General features: G+C 33.8%; 1 protein-coding gene across 1 annotated transcript in view; it reads left to right on the top strand.

Moving 5' to 3' along the window:
- The window catches only part of LOC150088646 (uncharacterized), a 198,042-nt gene that overhangs the window by 161 nt on the left and 174,412 nt on the right, over nucleotides 1-23,469 (top strand). The gene's annotated exons all lie outside the window — the stretch shown is intronic.

Here is a 23,469-nt window from a genome sequence, read left to right as displayed (position 1 = left end):
TCTTGTTCCTGCAAAGGATTACATCTGCTTTAGGAAGTGTACATTGAAGGATAATAATTAGTATCATCGTTATTTTTCTTTTTTTTTACAGGTGCATTTGAAAAGGGTTGTATTTGGTGAATCTCTTTATAATGTAATGGAGTTATATCCGAGTCGCAGAAATTTCCAAATTTATAGTTTGTAATGGGGATTACACCGATTAAATTTTTTAACAAATATATTTTAATCGTATACGTTGGCAACATTCATATATTATGGGATTATATTTTTTAATTAATTACTTGTTTTCAGAGGACTTATGATCGATTATATTAGAGCATTAAAAAAAAAAAAAACAGTTGGGACAAAACCTCACAAAAAGTGGAAAAATAATTAAATACGAGCTGTAGTGATCTGAAATACCAACCAAACAAAAATATATTTTCTTTCTTTCTCTCTCTCTCTCTCTCACACACACACACACACAGGGTGGCACAAATGAGATGAACCCAGCTGTTATTGTTGTACTGTTAAAATGTCAGTATTTATTTGTTTTTCTTTTCTATTCATATTGAATGACCATACTATAAGGTTATTTCTAATCCCATGTTGAAGTCACTTATACCTTGTAAGAGATTAGTTACTAATTTAATAGTTTCTTATGTAGTAACTGCCAGATTTATTTCTACCATGGGATCTCTGTGCATATGTACACAATTATATTTTGAATGAATATGCTGAACTTACTTGAAACTTCAGTAAATCGCAAAACCAAAGAATATGGAAAGACCTTGACTTAAGATAAACCTTACCATCAATAATAACAGCATATGCATAATGTGTGTATAAAAAAAAGTATGAACATAAAAAAAATATATATATATAACAATATTTTAGTTAATTATAATACCAACTAGATAAATTGTAGAATTTAGCAAAAGTATTAGAGGTGAAAACTATACTCATTAGTTCAAAGTGCCAAGTTTAGTTAACCCAAGTTGGAATTCTTTGTTGTACCCTATAAATAAACACATATAATCAAATAAAATTAAATTAAAATGATAATATTAATTATAGATATGTGGAATGGAATGAATTGAATGTTAACTAGGGCTAGCTCCACTCAATATATCCCATAAATAATTAGCTAAAGCTATCTGTTTCTGTTTCTCATTTGTCAGTTTTTCTATGTTCAAATATACTGAGAATTTACTGTGAATATATAATCAAATTGGCTTAATTACTTTAATATACCTTAAATTTATCAGAAAACTGGCAGAATAACCGCTAGCCCTACAGATAGCAGTGAAAATTAATAATAATAGAAGTGAATAATAAATAATATATATGAGTACCAACTATTTATTTATGTAGTGAAAAAGAAGGCTTATGCCTAAAATTAAGGCGAATATGAAGAGGATTAAGGATAGTAATAGACCTTGAATTGCCCTAATAGATTTTGAGGTATAAAAAATTAGAGTTATCAAGCAAAAAAGTAAAGCCTAGAAATAGCATTTTATATAGATACTTGGGATTTACGAGGAGTGTAACTGCCTGACCCTTTAGTAAGGATCCTGGTATTATAGTATATAGTGATATTTGATGTAATTCGAAGAAATTTTAAATACCTAACGTATCATAAATCCAATAATGATTAGAAAATTATCTGATATATTAGAAGTCTTTTGAATAAGATATAAAATCAAGTACAATAGAAAATACCTGATGTATTAGAAAATATATGGATAAGATAAAAATATAGAAATGTAGAAGCTCCATGGGAAATTATAAGAATGAATCCTCATTTAATTAAATAGCAGTTCAATTAGTTAATCAAAACTAGTTTTCTGTAAAAACAGAAATTACATAAATAGAAAATGAACTCTACCCTCTTGTAGTGGACTACAAAGCTAAAAGACTTTTATATACCCAGTTTCTGTTCTTATATATGCTGAAGGAAGACAACAGCGCCCTCTGCTTTGCCACTCTTTCCTTTTCTATTTCTTATATTGTTTTACATAACTTTTACACACACACATATATATATATATATATGTATATATATTTATTATTATTATTATTTTTTTATTTTTTTTTTTTTTTGAAATGAGCAGCACAAATTTTTAAATAATTATGTATTAATGACTTTAAAGTGCTGGTGGCTGAGCCCAGCACTTTTTTAATGTCCTCTGTGATAAAAAGTGACAAACTTAATTAGATAATCTGATACTATAATTAATTAAAGTAATAATTAGATGCAGATTTTTATAGATATTAACAGGGACAAAATTATGAATTTCTGCATTACAAAATTATTTGCTGTTAGAATGAAGGATTAGTAATCATTGTTGGATATTAACAGTGTGGATGTAGGTAGTCAGTAATCCCCAAAAAACAGTCATAGGAATCATATCTTGCAGATGAAATAAATAGTATATCTTGGATAATCAGAATGTTTTAGAAAAATATACAGTGAAAATAAGAAATAGATATATAATATTTATTTACAAATTTTTATAAATAATATTTGTAACTACTGAAGAAATAGAATAAAAAAAGTTGTTTTATTTGGGCTAATGAATTTGAAATAAATTTTTTCCAAGTAGGCATATACATTTATGTAAATGAGAATCCAGTTCTTGACCTTGACTTTGGTCAAAAATTGGATTCTCATTTACATAAATCTATCTGTTTATAAACTCTTATAGATGTATATACTATACCTTTGAAAGTATTTGGACAGTATAGTCCAATTTAGAGATAAGATACTACAATGTGACATTTCCATGTTGATATGGTTCATAATGGGAGCGTCTACATGGGATTATCAGTTTTTCAGTAATATTGCTTCTCAGTTTGGGTTTTTTTTTTTTTTATAAGTGTAATAACTAATAATAAAAAGTAGTTAATTATAGTATCATTGTTAAAATTTAAAACATTAATTTTAAATTAATGTTTTAAATTTTAAATTGTTTTAACAATTTAAAACATTAATTGTTAAAATTTAAAACATTTAAAAGTAAGGAGAAGATCCTTACTCTACATAGCTCTCTGACTAATGCTGATAAAGTTATGTAGTGTGTGTAGCCAAGTCTTGCTGTTACATATCCAGGTTAAATTGCAACGTTACATGCTGACCATTGCGATAATTATCAAGAATATAGATTTGTTCATTATAGAACATTTTAGTTGTCATTAATGGCAACTCTAAGGTTGTGGAAATACTTTTGACCAAACTGTAATATGAAGTAACTGACTTTGGCTCTATTCCTCTTTCGAAACAGTTGTTAGGTTCATGTTTAAAGAAGAGGCTTTTAGTCATCTATGATCTAACCTTTTGTTTCATTCCAAGGATACTTCAGATCAGGACTCCGTGGCAGCCACACCAATTCTGCAACGTCTTTCTGTTTATACCAAGTGTCTGGATTTGAAGAATTGTGACAAACAGCTTGGTAAAACTGATGAGGCTTAGCCCCATATTGTGACTTATTGAAAATTCATTATGATGCCCTCCAGTAAGTGGTGTTCTCCAAACTTTTGCTTCACTGATCCAAACAGCATATAGAGTGATTTTTCATAATGTAGACTTCTTTTTGTTGTTCCAGAGTTGAAGAGTGATCAGCACATCATTCCAAACTGCATTTGACATTGGCATTATGTTAGACTAAGAGCAGCATTATGTTAGACTGAGAGCAGCATTATGTTAGACTACAGCTATACCATAAAAACAAAGTTATTCAATTTCCTGTAAACAAACTGACTTAGAGATATTTTTTCGATGTTTTGATCTTTGACCTTGCTGTTTGTTGGGACATTGTAAGCAGCATCATCATTGAAAATCTATTCCTTATCCTTAAGTGGTCATTTTTTAAACTTATTATTTTTTTACTTGTCATCATCATCATCATCATTCTGTTTTTCTGTGTTGTCTACTAATTGTTATATTAGCAGCACGGCAGCTTATCATTCATATCTCTGTTTATGTATTATGTTTGTATAAATGTGATTTCACAGGCCAATTTGCTTGCAGTGGAGTGATCTTAAAAACCCAGAATAACTCATGGGGAATCCTACTCCCTCCACCCTGAGACCAGCTAACTGTAGCTTTGACTGAAGAAGACTTTTAGAAATTTCTCCAATCACTGATAGGCATCAAACCCAGACCTGTCTAACAAATGGTAGTGATGTACTCTGTTGACTAAGCTGCCACAGAGGACAGAGTCAGTTGCAGTGGACTTTGGAAATTCAAACTTATTGCCCTAATATTTAATGGTCACTCGTCTAACACTCAAACCTCTTTGTGACCATTGGTCCTGCAATGTAACTTATATCGATATCTGTGGTACCATACCATTGCAGGCCAATTCCTTGAAGACTGAAGTGTTTACATCCTTTTCAGACTTGATATCTGGCACTTTTTTTTAATTGATTTTAATTTACTGAGTAGTTGCAGTTTAACTAATTGGAAGCAGTACTTCCCTTTTACAGATTTTTTGTTATCTGTAGCATATGAAAGACAGAGTAGCACATGTCTGTACACTTTTCTAGATTATAATTTTGTATCATTGTTGTATTGGGAATTTGAAAAGTTTTTGGTTTTTGACACTGCTGCGTGTGATAGTCTATCAAACAAAAGTTCTAGGTTAATGCAGGATGTATCCAATTATCATTTTATTTTTAAACTAGACTATGAAATTTAGATTGTAACTGATTACTAGAATTACTATCATTGGCATTTCTTATTTTTCCATATTATTATTTCTGATTTGCAGCATTACATTTACACTTTCTAATGTACTCCATCATATTTCATGTATAAATCCTATAAGTATTTACTTACTCTTTTTAATAGTTGACTCCAGCCTTTATGGGTCTGCTAGTAGATTGAAATCAAGTTTTATGGCCTGTTGACCTTACTGATGCCATCCGCAAGTAAGCTGTGGGAATAATCTGTGCAAGTTATATATGTATAATTTTGGTTATTCTGCTTATGATGTGGAAAACTAGAGGAAAACCTAATAACCACAGCCAGAAACAGCTACAGAAATATTCCTTTCTGCAATGGCAGTACCTGGTATGAACTGTTCAACGCCATTGTCAGCAGGCACACAGATATAGCATTAACTTTACCACTATGACAAGTATGTATGTGTCATAAATATGTTTTGTTAAAGGCTCGGTAGTTCAAAGTCTTCGCCCTAAGAAAGTACGTTATATATGTGTATACAGTGGGTCACACATATGTACAAACCATAACAATTTAAATCCTGAGTAAGAAAAATAAAAAATAACTTCTGTGTACATTTATTTTTTTGTTATTTTATTAATGTTTTCTTTAATATTCTTCTTCTTCTTGCAGTCACACAGTTCTGTGAGGAGCTGTTGTGTCCACCAACAAATTCCTGCAACTGCATCGATCATGTGCTATACGAGCGGCATTGCAAAATGTCACACCCAAAAGTTCACTGATCCCTTCCTTCCACCTAGTTTCAGGTCTTCCTTTAACAGCAGTTTTTGGAATTAGTTTTGTTATGGTTTCTGTGGCATCAGATAATGTGGTGGTATGTCATTGCCTACCACATGGCCAATTTTGAAAGGGGCCGGCTTTAATCATAGGAAGAGTCATCATGCATCACACGAGATGCTCTTGAAGAGGAAAGGTGACTACAGCAGAGCCCCGCTTCGTGCAGAAGACTGATTACAACTGGTTTTCGCCTGGTTTCCAGAGGTCATCTATGTATATAAACAGATGTATATTATTCATTAGATTCGCAGAAGTAGTTATTATATCTTCAGTCAATGAATTTATTCATAAGGTGATACTATTATCCCTCTTCTTCCTTCTTTGATGGAAGAAGAGGGATAATGTCCAATTAATGTCCAATTAATTGTTGAATATATTTTAAAATAATTTTCTTCCAAACCATAAAGCATGCAACGCTTCCTTACCATAAACATATTTTCATGCTGATTCGCACAGCCTTAACCCCCAATGAATATATTTCATACGTTATAAAATATTCGTTCCTGTACAGTACTTCAAATTTACACTCCTTTCATATAGCATTAAACGTCGCATAATCTTCTGTATTCTTCAAATGTGCTAACCATTAAACTGTTATTTTAATCTTAGAGCCTAAATATTTACCACTCAGATATAATGTATGTGTCTAATGAATCCTCTGTACTTCTTCTTCTGTATGGTAAGATGTATTTTCAGTTTTTTATACTTCAACTACCAAATTTTAATATAATTGAGAGCACATTTTAACACATCCTACACACAGCACCACTAGATAATATCTATTCATTTAATTAAAGAAAAAGGAAATAAAACATACAGCAAATGAATTACATGTGCTCTTAGATTAATGTACAAAATGGCATCTATTGTGATTACACTAACAAAAAAGTTTGTATTTATATTTATCTGTCCCTTATGTATTTTTTATGCTAAATTTATCAGTATCATTGGGTTTTTTTCCTAGTCTCAGTATTTTGCTGGCAGTTGAATACTGTTTTTGTGACATTTATACGTATTATACAGGATCAGTCAAAAAAACAACTATCCATTTTAAACATGAAATGGCTACTGTGCAAATTACAAAAAACGATTATTGTTATTGCAGTTTAATAATATATATTAAAGCACATAAACCACTACCATTGAAAACAATAGCCTGTACTAGTGTTCTCTCATTATCTATAGCTCTGTATAATGTTTCTGGTGGTGTTCTTTCAATTTCATCATAAATGTTTTGTTTCAGTTGCTCAGTTGTCCATGGATGGTTTTTTTTTTTTTTTTTTTTATGTGAACCCCAAACACGAGAGGTATTAGAACCTATAGTACTTAGTACCGTGCTTGGGTTAAGTTTGGTTGGTTTACATAGACTTTGGATTTTAAGAAATCCCAGAAAAAGAAATCACAAACAGATAAGTCTGGTGATCATGATAGCCAGTTTGTTAACAAAATGGGACATAGTGTGATTTGAAAATATTTCCTTTAAAGTTTCCATGAAAGTCTTGCAGGGTATGCTGAAGTGCCATCCTGTTAAAACCAGGCATTTCTTAAGTGGACTCCTTTTTGGCAAAGATCCTCCCTTCCAAATTCTTGTAGCACATTTATGGGCAAAAAATACTTTTCAATCTGAATGATTTGTATTTTTATAAAAATGTGGACCATTGATGCTGAAAGCAGACATCCTACACCAAACAGTAATGTTTTGTTGTGAAGTGGTTGTTCTTGAAGGTGACATGGATTTTTGGCTGCCAAATATCTGAAATTTTGTTTATTTATATCACCCAAATGAAAGTGTGCCTCATCACCTATGATTAAACAGTTAAGTCTGGATCATTGTTCGCCTTTTGTAGGAATAGATTGGAGAAATTCGAGAATGTGTATCCAAATCATGAACAAATAATTGTTGAAATACTTGTATTTTATATGGATTGAACTTTAAATCAATATTCAATGTATGGTGTATGCTTCATTCCAATATGTTTAGTTCCCTTGATTAATGACTAAGAGATGTTTAAAGACTGTGTTGTAATGTTGCTCTGATTCTTCAATGTTTTCTAGAGTACATGTACACATGTGACCTGGAAGTTTCACATCTGTTATGGACACTTTTAAATTTGCAAATCCTGTGTGTTATGGTCTTTTAACTTGGAATGCTACCATTTCTTCCGATGTTGAAGTGGCATCTAAATTCATGTTGAGTACTCAACATTGGCACCTGATTTAAAAAATGTTTTGATTGCAAAGGCATGATGTTTATTATACTATCCTCCATTTTTACTGAATGCTTTGGTGTACTCAACTCCAGGACACAAAGCAAAATGGCCACTTTTAAAATAGATAATTATTTTTTGCTTAACTGTGTGTGTGTGTGTGTGTGTGTGTGTGTGTGTGTGTGTGTGTGTGTGTGTGTGTGTGTGTGTGTGTGTGTGTGTGTGTGTACCAACACTGTGATATTTAAGAGCTTGGAGTGTTTATATAATGGGTTTTTTTTTTTTTTTTTTTTTACAGTTTATTATAGCTGTGAAGTGAAGGCATAAGTCAGCTAGACTTGTCCTACTGTGTTTGTGGATATTATATAGGTCTGAAGCAGGTGAAGCATAACATTGTTGATAGCAACAAGTTTTTGCAGTGCATATGAAGTTTTGAAATGCTTAGGAGGTGGTCAAGACAAGTTGTGGGCCTCGTTTCTGCTGTGGTGGTTGCAGGTCAACATTAGAGGGATAGTTTCATGGTAGTTGTAAATATGCCTTTTGTACTTCAGATACTGCAAACATACCTTCATGGTGCCTGCTACTTTTTTATGATTGATCTGTCATAGTTTGAAAGTCTTCAGGTCAAGAGGCTGTAGTATATCCCAACATACCATCCTCTGTTACTGTAGTGCCAGACACGAAAACTTGCCAGTTCTCATTCCATTTTCCACAGAAGTCTTCAGGATTGGATAATGAATCTGATGACCAGGATAATTGGCATATAGTTTAAGTAAAGTACCACATTTTTATAATGAGCAAGAATTGGATGATAGTAGTGAGAGTCTTGAGTCTAAATAAATCTAATGCAGAACTCCTGACACTCGTTTAAAAGAGCAAAATCTGTTGATTCCAGCTAAACTTCCATGTATGCATATTTTTGTGTTTACACAGTTTCAGAATCCTTGATATTGTTTTGATGTGATTGGTCTTTGTGAAAAAATTGGTATTAGTCAAAAATCCAGAAGAGTGGCATATTTTCCTAGATAGTTCAAGTAAAAGTTTGAAAACTGTATTGCTTCACAGTGAGATTTGTATTGTTTGCTCTGTTCATATTAAAGTTAATGAAAATGTGAATTTTAGAGAAGATAAAGATATGACAAATATAAATGGGTTAGCTGTAGGTTCTTTCTGGATTTGTCAGGTAGTCTCACTAAATTCTCTTGCTTTGTCTGCTATTCATTACAAGAGAAGAGAATGGTCTTCTAGAAATGAGTGGCAGCCTGGTACACAATAAACAGTCCCTAGGTTCCAAGAAAAAATCTTGTTTCCCCCATTGCATATCAAGCTGGAACTGGTCAGACAATTTGTTAAAGTATTGTATCCTCTGGGTGACACCTTTAAGCATCAGTCATTCCCAAAATTGTCTGACAAAAAGTGAAAGGTGGTATATTTATTGGTCCACAAGTTAAGCAGATGTTGACTTCACAACAACTGGAAGGCAAAATGATTGATGCAGAGGACGATGCCTGGCAGTCATTTTGCCTTTTAATGAAAGTTTTATTTTATAATGTTAAGAGAGAAAATTACAAAGAACTAGTTGACAAGGTGATTGAAAATTACAGAAAAATGGGATGCAGAACATCATCTGGATTTTTTCAGACCAAAATGTGGGCAACATTAGTGAAGAGCATGGGGGAGGGAGAAGAGAGATTCAGCCAGGACATATAGTCATTGGAGAAGAGGTGAAGGTGGGATCAAGCTATGGTGGGTGACTGTATCTGGTTCTTGGTTTGAGCTGATCACACTGACTAAGAGACACTAATTTTCACTTTTTTTTTTTTTTACTGAGTTCTCCCTGCCTGTAGCCTTGGCTACCTCAGGGTTTGGCTTGCCAGTGCTTTATGCTCCCTACTGCCTGGCCAGCCTCCTCAGGGCACTGGACAGTAAACTAGAGGTTCCTGTATATAAACACAAGCTCCTAGGCTAAGAGGCCAGATGAAAAACACATCCAACAAAAACCACATAGTACATAAATCTGGCCATTACAGGGTTTTGTATTCATCACATTGCTTGGTGTGGTGTTGGGGGGAACCCCCGGAGCTGCATTACGATTAACACTATACACTGTGACCACAAAAGACAGATGTTCAGATGTGCATTTTTTTTTTTTTTTTTTTTGTTAACCCAAGGTCGTGGCAGCTTAATTGGCATGATACATTACTATCTGCCACTCTTTTGGAGATGTCTGGGTATTGATACCCTTTGACAACTGGCGGAATTTCTAAAGTCCTCTTCATTTAAGACTGTAATTATCCTCAAGTTTATAGGGTGTAGGGAAATTGGCCCATGAACACTCATTTAAACAGACATAATACACTTACAGTTGTGAATTCACATTTGTGGTCAATTAATACCAGTATTTATTATTATTATTTTTTTTGTTTAATTTAGGAAAGTTTCTATTTTTTGATTTGTAATTTTTTTAGCTGGTTGTTTACTTGTAGTGAATATTAATACTCCATTCTTTTGACGAGGATTTATGATACCCCATCCACTGTTAAGGTTCGGTTCCTCAGCTACACCTTTACTTAGCTGTGAAATGTTGATAAATCTGATATAGTACACTAAAGGAAACAGAAGCTGGAATGCTCCTGAATCTGGTTTCGTTTCAGCTGTGAACCAGTTTTAACCAGTGTTGTTGATAATGTTAAGAGGGGTATTGGAATAAATGATTAAATTTTCAGATGATTCCAGTAATTTGTTTTTGAGATATCAATGCAAAATATTTACATCATTGCAAATTAATATTGGGTGGAATTTCCACTTGCTTGTATACAAGTGTTGACTCTGATATGCATTTGATCAAAGAGGTGTTCAGTGTCATCTTGCAGTATGTCATTTCAGGCCTGTTCCACTTGAACTCTCAATTGAGGGATGAAAAGTGCAGGTATCAAATTTGAGGTTGAGTGCCTTCAGTCACATGCCAGACATGTTCAGTTGGGTACAGATCTGGTTATCCCCTAGGCCATGGGAAGACATTCACATTTTGAAGGGCTAGGCCAGTAATTTTGGCAATGTGCAGGTGGGTATTGCATTATCCATATTTGCAAAAAATGGTTGACTCCTGGGTTTCTGACATTTTCAGTGTAATAATGGGCTGTCATGCTGCCTACAACAAAACAATAGTTGATCCCAGTATTGTGAATTGCCCAAACCATTATAACAGGAGTTTGCTATGTGTGTGTGTCTCTCTCTCCCCCTAATACAGTCTGCACTTTCTCTCCTGGTCATCTTTTGACCATCATTTATCCCTCACTCTACACTGAGGCTGAAATGGCTCTCATCATTAAACACTGTTGAATACATTCCCAGCCTTCAATCAACCCTTGCACAACAGTGAGCAGGAGTGAGAGGCAAACAGTTCAATAGCACTTGAGATCACAGCCCTGCTTCCATCAAAAGATTGCAATCTGTGCGAGGGGGTCACACGGTACACCACGCACTGTTAATCTGGACAGAACTCCAGTCCTGTCTTTCATTAATGCTTCTGGAAGGCCCTGTGCTGGTTCTTCAGACATGCGTGTTTTCCTATTTGTCCAACATCAGATGAATTGTAGATAACTCTCATCCAACTTGTTCAGCAATATTGCAAAACAACATTTTGCTCTCTTGTGGGTTGACTGGCCTTCCTCTCTTGAAATCTATTAATTGACGTACAGAGCAGTTTGTCTTCCTAGCATTATTCTAGGAATACAACAAATGTTAATCAAAACTTTCAAAAAATTTATATTTTTTTATATTTTTTATTGCATTTTAATAGTATTTTATTCGTATTCCAGTGAGGAATCTTTTAATTTCATTGTTTTATTGTACTTTTATTTTATTTTAATAGTATTTTATTTGTATTCCAAATTCGCATTTATGACAAAATGTCTTCCTTCACTAGAGGTTGCATGGGGGGGGGGAGTTAATATTTCTGGGATCAGGTTGGGGTTCACCGCTGTGATCCTGGGGTGTTTGACTGTCCGTGTGTCAATAATGAGGAACACATTATGAGTTTTAAATTATTTTACTTAAATTATGTAATTTTGTTTTCAACGTATCATTTCGTAATTTATTTGCATAAGGAGATTTGGTAAAGAAGAAATCCTACTGCCTGAATAAGAGGTAACTCCTTGTTTATTTCTAAAATATTAATAGGAAAAATTGAGCATATGTAAGCTCTCATTTATGTAGTATAATTTTTTATGTAAAAAAAGACAGTAATTTCAACTCTAGAATTTATTCAAAACCATATCATTTCTCTTTTAATATTGAATCAAATTCCCTTCAGATTTAATCATTTATTCCTGTAATCCCTCTTATCATTATTGCCAAAATCAGATCAATTTATGGTGTTTCAGTTTTCATTAGTACATTATTGCATATTTACTCTTCTTTCATTTTTGGGCAAACCATTGATGCTATTCAAAAAAGTAGGTTAATATTCAGAATCAGCATACCCAAATTAAGAAACAACAAGAAGTGCAGAACCTTTTGATATTTAGTTGCATATTCTTTTGCTGAAATGCACATTTTAAGTCCCTAGCAACCCAAAGGTCGCTGGTTCGAATCCCGCCTCGGGCTTGGATCAGAGTATTGCAAAAACCTTGGGAGGTGCATTATGGCCACAGAAGCCGATGTGCCAACAATTAACAAAAAAACAAAACAAAACAAAACAAAACAAAACATTTAAGTCTTTTTTTGGTATAGATTGCACCAATTTTTCACAGAATGCTGCCTCAGTGTTATCATATTTTTCCTTCAGTATGCTCTTTAATTCATATTTGTTTGTAATAATTGTGTTTACAGATATGAGTTTCTGTCTCTGGTGCCACAAATTTTCAGTGATATTAATATCTGGTAAGAAGGAGAGAGTAATATCCAGTACTTTAGGATGGTTGCAGAGAGCCATTCCCACACAATATGCAATTTGTGCTTGGGGTCATTATTCTGATAAATATGCAGTTATCAAAAATTACAATTTTTATGGCCCTTTTAAATTTTCTTTTAATATATGGATACAAAAGTATTCTCATTCATGGTTGTTTTGATGGAATGCTGATCCCCATATCATTGCAAAACAGCCTTCTTTTTTTGTAGTACTGGAAGTGAGGTTTTCTTTCTTTATTTATTTTTAAATTTAATTAATTTTTTTATTTCTTTAAATTCAGTTATATGATGTTGCTCCTAGTTACTCCACCCATCTGTCTATGAGAACATGATAGATGATAATAATTTTTTTTGTGAAATTTTAATGGTTGCTGTGCTTATTTGATAAATTTACTTTTTATTTGCTAGAGTAACTACATTCAATAAACATGTAAATTACTGAATTTTTTTGCTGATCATTGCCCACTCCATATTACGACTTCCAGTAGCATAGTGTATTATGGTGAAGGTTCCTTCATGTGTTACAGCCATGTTTCACGACCAGTTTTTGGCAATCCACTACACTTAAAATAAATTTTCTGTTTATACTCCGGCATGACAACCAAGTCAGTAGAGTTTATGATAAATCGTCAATACAAATATTTATCATATTTAGTAGTCACTGGCTTGAACCCCTGTCCACTTAAGGAATGCGTGCTATGCACTTTCGCTCCTGACCACTCGGCTACGTCAGGCCTCACTTGTTGGTAATGGTAAAGCGATGTGACATATTCCTTGTATTCCTCAATGAGTGGTTAAAAATAATTTTTTAAATTCTTTCTGGGAATAACCAGAAAAGTATGAAACAAATTTGATGACAAATAACATCCCTATTAAATACAATGCAATCTTGATATACTCTGCCTTGATATATCAGTTTTGGATATAATGCCACTTTGATGATGTCTCCAAAGAGGAAGATAAAATGTATTGGAGTTTATGGCAAACACACCAATTTCATATTAGACAGTCAGAAACAAACTCCACACCTCATGTTAAGAGAACCAGATAATGCAATGTTTCCAAATGTGGACCATTGGGATACTGTATTTGCTTGTGCAATGTATTTTTCCAGTTAGAGAATGAAATTTCTATGACTAGAAAGGCTTATTCCAGAATAATTATAGTTTTTTGCCTATCTTGTCTCAATTGGACAAAAAAAAAAAAAAACCCAATGCAGTATATTACTGACTTGGTAATTGTGTGCAGGAAACACAAAAATTTAACATTTTTCCTAAGAAAGGGGAAATAAGAAAACAAAAACTGCTAAAGGCATAATGCAAAGTGTGGCCTGGAATACATTAATCATGTAATGAAGCGATACTTTGTTACACAAAAGCAGAGTTTTTTTTTTTTTTTTTTTTTTTTTCTGTAATGCATGAGAACTTGTATTTCTTTTAAAGTTAATTTTAAGACTTTATGTTGCCATTGTTGGTCTGATTTTAGAAGACACCACTGTCCAATTCTGCTTAGCATTAATATGTCATACAATTTTTTTATTGAAAGAAGCTTGTAACAATTACATCTTTCTGAAAAGAAATGTAGTATTGAGTGTTGATATATTTTATTCTATAATTAAATGTTGTTCCTGCAGTATCAAATGGAGTTAGAAAAGAGAGAGAAGTTTTGTTTGTGTTCACTATTTCAGCAAAAATAACTTGCTACACCCTAGCATAGCATACGAATATCACTCTTTGTAAAAGTGACCAATATGTCTTTGGGTCATTGCAAGCAATAATGTATACATTGCCAGGCTTTTCCCTTCTGTTTTCTCTTTGTTCTACAATTTCTGATTTCCTGCCATTCCCTAATAATACTTTCCTTACATTTTAAAATTGTATTCACTAGAGTTTTTACACATTTGAACATTTCTGAAATTTTTCATTTGGATATTCCTTTCTCACTTTCAGTAATCATTTCCATTCAATTTTCTATACTTAAAAAAATTCTCTTCTTGCTGCACAACATTTTTTGGGATTACCTAAAACAATAAAAACCATTGCTATAGCATATTGAAAATTTCTTGTGATTGTTATGTTTCCTTTACTCACACAGTCCTTTGTTTATGAATGAAATTTATAAAAAAAGTGGATGCCACTTGAAATTTTTAAAATTTTCTTCTGCAGATTTCAAAAGGCTGGTCGTCTTTGGGGTGAGTGGTGGTCATTTTAGCATTAGCATTAGTAGAGGCACATGATACAAGAAAGCAAGCTTATATAGCATCAGCCAAAAAAAAAACCATTCCTATTTCACTGATCCATTCATTCCAAATGTTTGTCTAGTTCTGCCCTGCTTTTATTTATTAAGCTATCAACTTCCACAACAAATTTTTTTTTATTTTTTTTATTTTTATTTTTATTAATAACAAGATACACAACAGGTAACCATTAACAGTGTATCTGAGATCAGATCAATAAACATAATAACAATAATTTGAAATCCAACAGGACGATAAACATTGATATAGATTCAAACAATAAAAGCATATGTACAAAAGAGGATTGTATTAAGTTAAGTTACCGGTAAAACAAGTAATAATTAATCCGTTAGAGAATAGAAAAATAATATAACAAATAAAAAGCTACAATAATTAGATGAGAGCTAGTCACTTTGCAGTTTAAGAGAAGAGGCAAACTTGTGGATGGAGTTCATCAGTGGTTGGGAGTTGTCAAAGAAGTCAATGAGAGAGTCATTTGCTGATTTGCTGATTCTGTTCAGTGGACTGAACTTCATTAAGTCCGTGTTGGCAGAGTAAAGGCGAAACGGTGTAAGGTTCCTGACTTGTCTACAAGGAGCATTGAAGTTTATTTTACTCAGGATATCAGATGCTTCGTAAATTACAGTGATTACTTTGGCTAGAAGGGCGATGTCAGCAGTAACTCTTCTAGTGCACAGAGGCCTCAGATGAAAGTAATCACACAGCGATTCATAATACACTGAGTGATAGAATAGAGGATTGCGGTACGTAAGGTAACGGACAAAGTTTTTTTGGACTGCTTCAGTTTTGTTAGTTAAAGTCTTTGTGTGAGGATTCCAGATGGGTGAACTGAATTCAAGGATTGGCAGAACAATAGTTTTATAGAGGATAACCGCATATCTGTAGCTTTTGAACTTGTATGTGTTCCGTTTGATGAATCCCAGTGTTTTGAATGCTTTGCTGGTGATTTTAAGGACATGGGCATCGAATTTAGCACTGCTGGAAAAGAGAATCCCTAAGTCGTTAACTTGGTCACACCTTTTGATGATCACAGAGTTAATACTATACTCCGTATTCATTAGTTGTGGAGATCTGCAAGATGAGAAAGAGATTACTTTGCACTTTGAGGGGTTAGCAGACAAGCCATTCAGAGATAGCCACAGAGAGAATTTATTGAGAGCACATTGAAGCTGTTGAGAATCGGTAGTCTCCTTCACTGCTGAGTAGATCTTAAGAACATCTGCATAGAGAGCAACTTGAACATGGGAGGTGTACATGAAAGAAGGAAGATCATTTACGAAAACAATGAAGAGAAGAGGACCTAAGGGAGAGCCTTGTGGTACTCCGCTTAGTGGTATAAAACAGTCTGAGTTCACTTGATCTATGATAACGCTCAAGGAACAATGCGTAATATAGCTGCGTAGCCATGAGAGCAAAGGGTCACGGATACCATATAGCTTAAGTTTTTCCAGAAGTTGTTCGTGCGGGACTTTATCAAATGCCTTGGATATGTCTGTGTAGACTGCATCAACTTGTAGGTGGTTATCAAGAGCTTCCGAGGTGTATTGCCAGAAAGGAAGTAAATTTGTGACTACTGACTTGCCACTGCAGAAACCATGTTGATTCTGATCAATAAAAGGCTTGAAGAATTCGAAGAGATGTTTGTGCACTGCTGTGTCGAAGAGTTTAGCCAGGCTGTTTTGCAAGGTTATGGGTCTGTAATCGCATACGTCATTTTTATCACCTTTTTTGAAAATAGGAACTATATTGACCTGCTTAAAGTGCTTAGGATACTTCCCCAGCCTGAGAGACAGGTTGAAGATCCGCAGTATGAGGGGTTTCAATGTAGTGACAGTCCTTTTCCAAAATAAGCCTGGAATGTCATCTGGGCCTCTAGTATAGTCATTTCTCATGCTTTTTAATGCCGAATTTAAATCTTCATCAGTGATAAAGAGATTAATGAGGATATCATCTTTAACAGGTGTGAAGCCAGGAAATGAGGCAGGTCTCAATGTATCATTTGTTTGAATTCTGGAAAAGTGTTTGGCAAACTCTTGAGAAATACTGAATTCGTCAGATAAGAGAATTCCATCTGCGTTACGGAGTTGTAACTTTCTACTGGTAATGTTCTTATGCTTCATGAAATTCCAGAATGGTTTGATATCTCTGTGAGTAAGCAGACTATCCTGAACTGACTCTGTATACATGTTGTAGGAGTTTAATATGAGAGTTTTCACTTCTTTGCGGAGTTGGCTGAATATTTCATAGTATTGACTGTCACCTGTTTGCTTATACTTGTTTCTGTAGAATTCTTTGGATTTAATTTTACGTATTAGTTCACTGTTATACCAGTGTGGGTAGGTAGAGCGTGCGGTAAGATGGGATTGAGGAACAATGTCAGATATAACTGAATGGACACAGTTAATCAGGTTGTTGGTGAGCACATCGATGTCATCCATAGCGTCAGCGAGCTGCTTGTCTACATTTCTTAGAGCTAGGTTGAGCAGAGGCCAGTCAGCCTTTCTGAAATTGAAACGAGGAGTACGGGAGCTGCATTTGAAGTTATGAGAAGTCACTGTGATGTCAAAAGTAATTGGTGAATGATCCGAGTGAAATATGGGGTTGTCGGTGTGAACATCTATATGAGTAGAGGAAAATATTAGGTCGAGGTAGGCATTTTCTCTGGTTGGAAAGTTGCAAATTTGTTCCAGACCATAGCTGTGAAGCATATTAAAGAGAGCCCTAGTCTGCAGTGATGGAGAAGAAGATCCTAAATTGGCCATTTGACAGTTAAAGTCACCCAAAACCATTGCTATGTTGGCAGATTGAATTAATGGGAAGATTGATTCCAGCGAGCTTTCTAAGTACTGGAGGTCTATATTAGTTAAGGGAGGTGGAAAATAAAGCAATACTATTAAAACTTTTAACTTGCCAAGATGAAGAAGGCAGTATACTGATTCAATATTTGTGAAATTTGATGCAGTTTCACAGAGTATATGGTTAGAGTGTATAATAGCTGTTTGTTCCAGCAATCAACTACCTGCTGGCTAAAGGCAAACTTCCACGGATATATTCTACCACTGTCTTTCCCCAATTTGAATCTATGCCCCCTCAGGTTTGTAATCTGAGCAAGAGGAAGATTCCCATCAGCATTGAGCCTGCTCAATCCATTTAAGGCCTTATACACCTCAATCAGTTTGCCTTGCAGGTGTATAGTCTCCAGAAGCTGCAATTTACAGAACTTAAGCCTTTTTTCATAAGAGTCTTGTTGCCCTTCTCTGTACTGGTTCTAGTAACTCTCCATCCTTCCTAAAATAAGGCTTCCAGACCTGTACACGATACTCAAGGTGTGGCTTGACCATTGCCTTATACAAGGGGATAATTACCTCCTTATCCCTGCTTGCAAAATTCCTGTATATCATTGACAAGACCCTATGATCCACTCTGGCAGCCTGTCTGCACTGCTCAGAAAACTTCATATCTCACTGCACAATTATCCCCAAGTCTCTTTTATTTTCCACTACCCTGAGTGTAACATCACATAGTTGGTACATTTCTCTGGGGTTACTGCTACCCATATGCAGTACTTTGCATTTGTCAATGTTAAACTTCAGTTGCCACTTCTCACCCCATCTACCCAACTGTCATTACTGTTATTAACAACCCTGCCAACCTTTGTATCATCTGCAAACTTTGACATTAAGTTTGATACACCTTCATCAATATCATTGATAATTATACAAAACAACAATGAGCCCAACACCGAACCCTGAGGGAAACCACTAATAACATTAGTCCACTTAGAGCAGTACCCATTGTTCACCACCCTCTGTCTTCTCCCACTCAACCATCTTTTTATTTAATAATGGTGTGAAGCATTATTCTTTTGGGACTTAAGGATGGTTGGGAAAAATGGTTGTGAAGAAGGGTAGTTGCTTAATAAAGGTGGTCATAAAGAGAAGTCTCAGTATAATAATTATTTTTGGATTTTGAATGTCCTTTTCTTAACACCCATTGTTTATCATCATTATTATTATTATTAGGCATATGGTGCAAGGAATTGTTACTGCACCAGCCAAAAAAAAATTTGAGTACCTTGAGAGAGAGAAAAGTAGGAGGGAATCACCAAAAAAAGAATGGTGATATCCAGCTCAGGACCCTGGGTGTGCCAAGCCCATAAGCAAACATTTGTGTTCCCATTTCATCTTATTGCCAGTGTGATTTTCTTCTTTAAATTGTTTTATGATGCTCCATGAAATGGCTTAGGTCAGGTTAGGTAAATTTTCCTGTTCTCAGTATTATTTTCCTTCTTAGGTGGGTGAATGTGTAATTTTGCACTAAGGTAAAATTACACATTCTCCTACATTAGTAGATATCTTGGTTTTTCCTGCCCATTTTGAAGCTCTACATCTGTTTGTCACTTCTACCTTGTGAACTGACAGTTTGATTAATGGTTTTTAATCTCAGCCAAAATGCATACTAATTATACATCTAATTTGATAGGATGTTTGATGTACAGATAACAATGACTCTCATTTTGCATTTTATTATTTAATAGTGTTTATATTTCATTTTGAAATATGTTCCTATATTTTATTTTTTATAAATTAAATAATTGGACACTAAAATATTAAAATATCTATAAAATAAAATATTATTATTGAATAACATTTTGTATTTTAATTTCTTATATTTTTTGCTTATGATTTAAAGTACAAATTATGGTTCATATGAATATCTGTGTGACCCATTGTGTATACATTGGTTGCAACTTATTTCCTAATCTGAATGTGTAAGACCTTTAAGATTTAATTTATCTCAGCTGCTGTTTGATCAAGATACTAAGTTTGAAGAAGCTTAATGCATAGCTGCCAGCTCTCCAGATTTATGAATTTTCTTTTATGAATCTGCAGAGAATCTTCTTTTTTTACTTGATATAACCCTTCTCTGTCTCACCAATATGGTATAGTCGGTGATAAAAAATTTCTCTACCCTTTTTCAAAAACTCTGTTTTTCTCTGTCTTTTCACAAAAAAAATATAAATAAATAAAACTATGTTAAAATTGGATTTTTTTTTTTTGATATTTGCAAATTTCTGCTTATTTTCATTAATGAATTGGCTGTCATGTGTACTGTAGTAGTCTGTTTTGCAAAATATAAATGTACCATAATAGTTTTGTTCAATGTAATGTGTGGTATTTCATTGGACTTTGTGGTGCAAAGCTAACTGACAAGTGTCTTTCAGTAAGATGCCAAAGGAATATGACGTAAAAGTTCAGAAGACATACATGCAAGAGTTTTCGTGTATTTTATCTGAAAAAGGTAACGTGTTTGCCTTGTGTGCCGTACGTAGATATTTCACTTTCATTCAGTGGGATATGCAATTTAATCAGACATTTATAAACAAATTATCTTAATGACAGCATGCAGTGCATAGAAAGAAATGCAAAAATAAATGTTGCATTTCGTGGTGGTGTGATGTTATACATGCTTAAAATTTTTATTGCATCTTTTTTCATAGAACATAATCTTTCTCTGAGTTATGCTGGTCATGTAACTGAGGAAGAAGAAAAACAAGTATTATTAGTGATGAAATTACACTGACAGGGAAAGAGGAGTTAGTGATTAGATGGCAGTAATGAAAGTGATTCCAAGCTACTTCCCATTATGGTGATCTGTAATAATAAAAAAGGAAAAGAAATCTTAAATCGAAATCATCTTGCTTTCAGTTCCATCAACTGGAAGATGGCCCTACAGGGTACAACATTGGACTTTTTTTTTTTTTTTTTTTTTTTGAACAGCCTTACTACTATCTAGAGAAATGCCAAAAGGAAAGACAGATTTGAACTATTTCAACTGGTACAGGCCATTGAAGTCAAAAAAGATTTTTAGCTTGTGTGTACTTGTCAGCTGTCATTGGTTAAATGTGTAACTACACTGGTAGAACAGTGGCAATCTTTGTGTTTAAAGAAGAGATTAGAAGTGGTGAGAAAAGCAATATGAACACTAGTGAAATAATGAGCACTCAACCTGTGTGGAGTGTAATCTGCCTTTAATTTCTTAAAGAATTAGAGATTATTCTCAGATGTTTCATGATAGTTCCTATGCCACTTCTTCAGTGACTGTAAAGACAGCAGAATTAGTAACTTATGGTGACTTCATTTACATAGAGTTGTTAATTTGATTACACATTTCTTACTTGTTAATATTTAGCCTTTGGTACTTATATGAATTAGTCAACAGAAAGCTTTTAATAACTGTCTAGTATGGGTTAATTTTTTAAATTATTTAATAACATTAAAATTTAATAAAATTGAATAAAATTAAACATGGGTAAATAGATACCATGAATACTTACATTCCTGTAATGCTGTCTTTATGACACTGTCAGCCTCACTTACCAAGACAGTGGTTTACAATTAATTATATGTTCTCTACTATACACTCAAACTAAGAATTAACTATTCTTAGTTTGTGAGTAGAAGTTTAATTAACCACTGTCTTGATATATGAGTGAGGCTGATGATGTCATAAAAACAGCATTACAGGAATGTAAGTGTTCATAGCTAAGTGTTTACTTAAGTTTAATTGTATTTAATTTTATTAAATTTTAATCTTATTAACCAATTTAAAAAATGATTTAAGCTGTTAAAATTGACCCTTACCAGATGGTTACTAATAGTTTACCAATTTCCATTTCTTGATATACCTGCACACCATGCTGCTTAAGAATCTTAACAATCTTAAGAATATTTAAGATTAATATGAACACTTTTCGGAGTCACCAAATTGAAAAATACAATGGGTGATTACTAGTGAGTGGCACTGACTCATGTTCAAATCTATTTTATGATCCAAAAGTTTTGAAAGAATATAAATTGATGAGCTCAAGAAAAAGAAGTTCTGAATTGAAAACTTCTGGTAAAAGCAGAAAAGCTATCCTAAATAGGCCACGAAGGCTGGTAATTCTAGGCATGTTATCCTCTCCTCATTTAGCAAGTTTGTTCATGTTTCCCTCTTCTGGCTTGAATAAAGTAATTTGCTTGTTTGTTTTTAATGTTATGCCAACATTTTAAAATCTGAACATGAGTTCTTCAATTCGGTGTGCCTGACATTCATGTACCCGGGTCATTATTCCTAGATATGTTGAAGAATGTTATGGGCAAATTTATTTTGCCAACAGTTTTAGATTTTCCACTTCCATTTTGGTAATTAGTTACCTTTGATAACCACAGTAGACTAAACCAGATGGATTAGTCTGACTTAGTCATAGGCATTTCTGCTACCATAGTCATGGAGAATCTAAAACAAAAGAAGATTGTTCTTTTGCTCTGTGAGCAAGTATGTTATGGTTACATGGGACTGCATGGTGCACAAGTTCCCATTGAAAAATTTCTTATAAATGCTGAGGTGCCACAAATTTCATCAATTGGAAGTGCACTGTTTTCAAATTTGAAATTTTTAGCGGATAATTTTTCATTGTTTTTTAGTGTCATTAAAGATAAAGAAATAGACAAAGCAATAAGATATTTTGCAGCATTAGTTCTGTCAGTTTCATTGTGAGAACCTGCCAGATGCTGTTATGAAAGAAGAAAGAATTGGTTGCTGGTCCTGGTTGGGGAACTAACGAGCGACAAATTATTCTGTTTGCCTTGCCATTTTAATAATTCCTGATATCAGTGCTGAATGTGAGAGGATATTTAACAAAGTTTAAAAAAAAAAAAAAAAAAAAGAATTCAGTTCTTATCTTTCTGATGAAGGTTTAGACAGCCGAGCCAGTGATGCCATTGTTATAAACAAAACTGACTCAACATTTCCAAAGAGGGCATAGTCTGCAACGGTATCTTTCATGAAGCAATCAAAATCAGTTTGATGTTTAATAGAATATCCAAATAGAAATCCATAGACAGAAAAATGAAGGTAAGCTAATGTTTAAAAGTATGTTATACTGGCAAACACATTGTACTGTGGCTGTATTTTAACATAAATGTGTATGTTTTTAGTGAAATTTAATTTCTACTGCAGGGTGGACTTTTAAAAAACCTGCTTTTTCTGAAAAATCCCCTGTTTTCATACATTTTTTTTTTGGAAAGCACTCTTGCTTTTTGCAAAATCCATTTTTTTGTCTGTTTTGGCCCAAAAACTTTCTGTTATCCTCCTCCTTACTGATGTCTAATGTCCAGCTTTTTGAAAGTCAAAAGTTGGAAGCTATGATATTGTTTTAGTTAAAGCTCTCCTTATTTGAATGAGTACTGAATAGACCGGGGTTCAAGCCCTGACTGCTAAATACGGTCGATCTGCCAACCCACACTGGACCAGTGTGGCAGATTATGGTCCATTTCCCTCAGCATAAATTGTTGAGGAGGCTTCCATCCTGCAGTGGGTTGATAATGGCTGCAGTTTACCTTTTTTTACTTATGACAACTTATGTATTGCAGATGTACTTCAGAAACTTTTTTTAAGTATGCATTTTTTGCATTCTTATTTAGACTTTCTTTCCCTTAAAAATCTGGGGGTATCAGCAATGAGTGAAGAGAAAGATTTCACCAAGATATTTTTACACTGGAAAAATGATTTCAGAGTAGTTGAAACCTAACAGTGATCCAAAT

This window comes from Mastigoproctus giganteus, chromosome 3 (genome assembly GCF_048544385.1).
Source record: "Mastigoproctus giganteus isolate SK-2022 chromosome 3, ASM4854438v1, whole genome shotgun sequence".
Taxonomy (NCBI): Eukaryota; Metazoa; Arthropoda; class Arachnida; order Uropygi; family Thelyphonidae; genus Mastigoproctus; species Mastigoproctus giganteus.
Note: the sequence above shows the minus strand (reverse complement) of the source record. Positions and strands in the feature narration are given on the sequence as shown.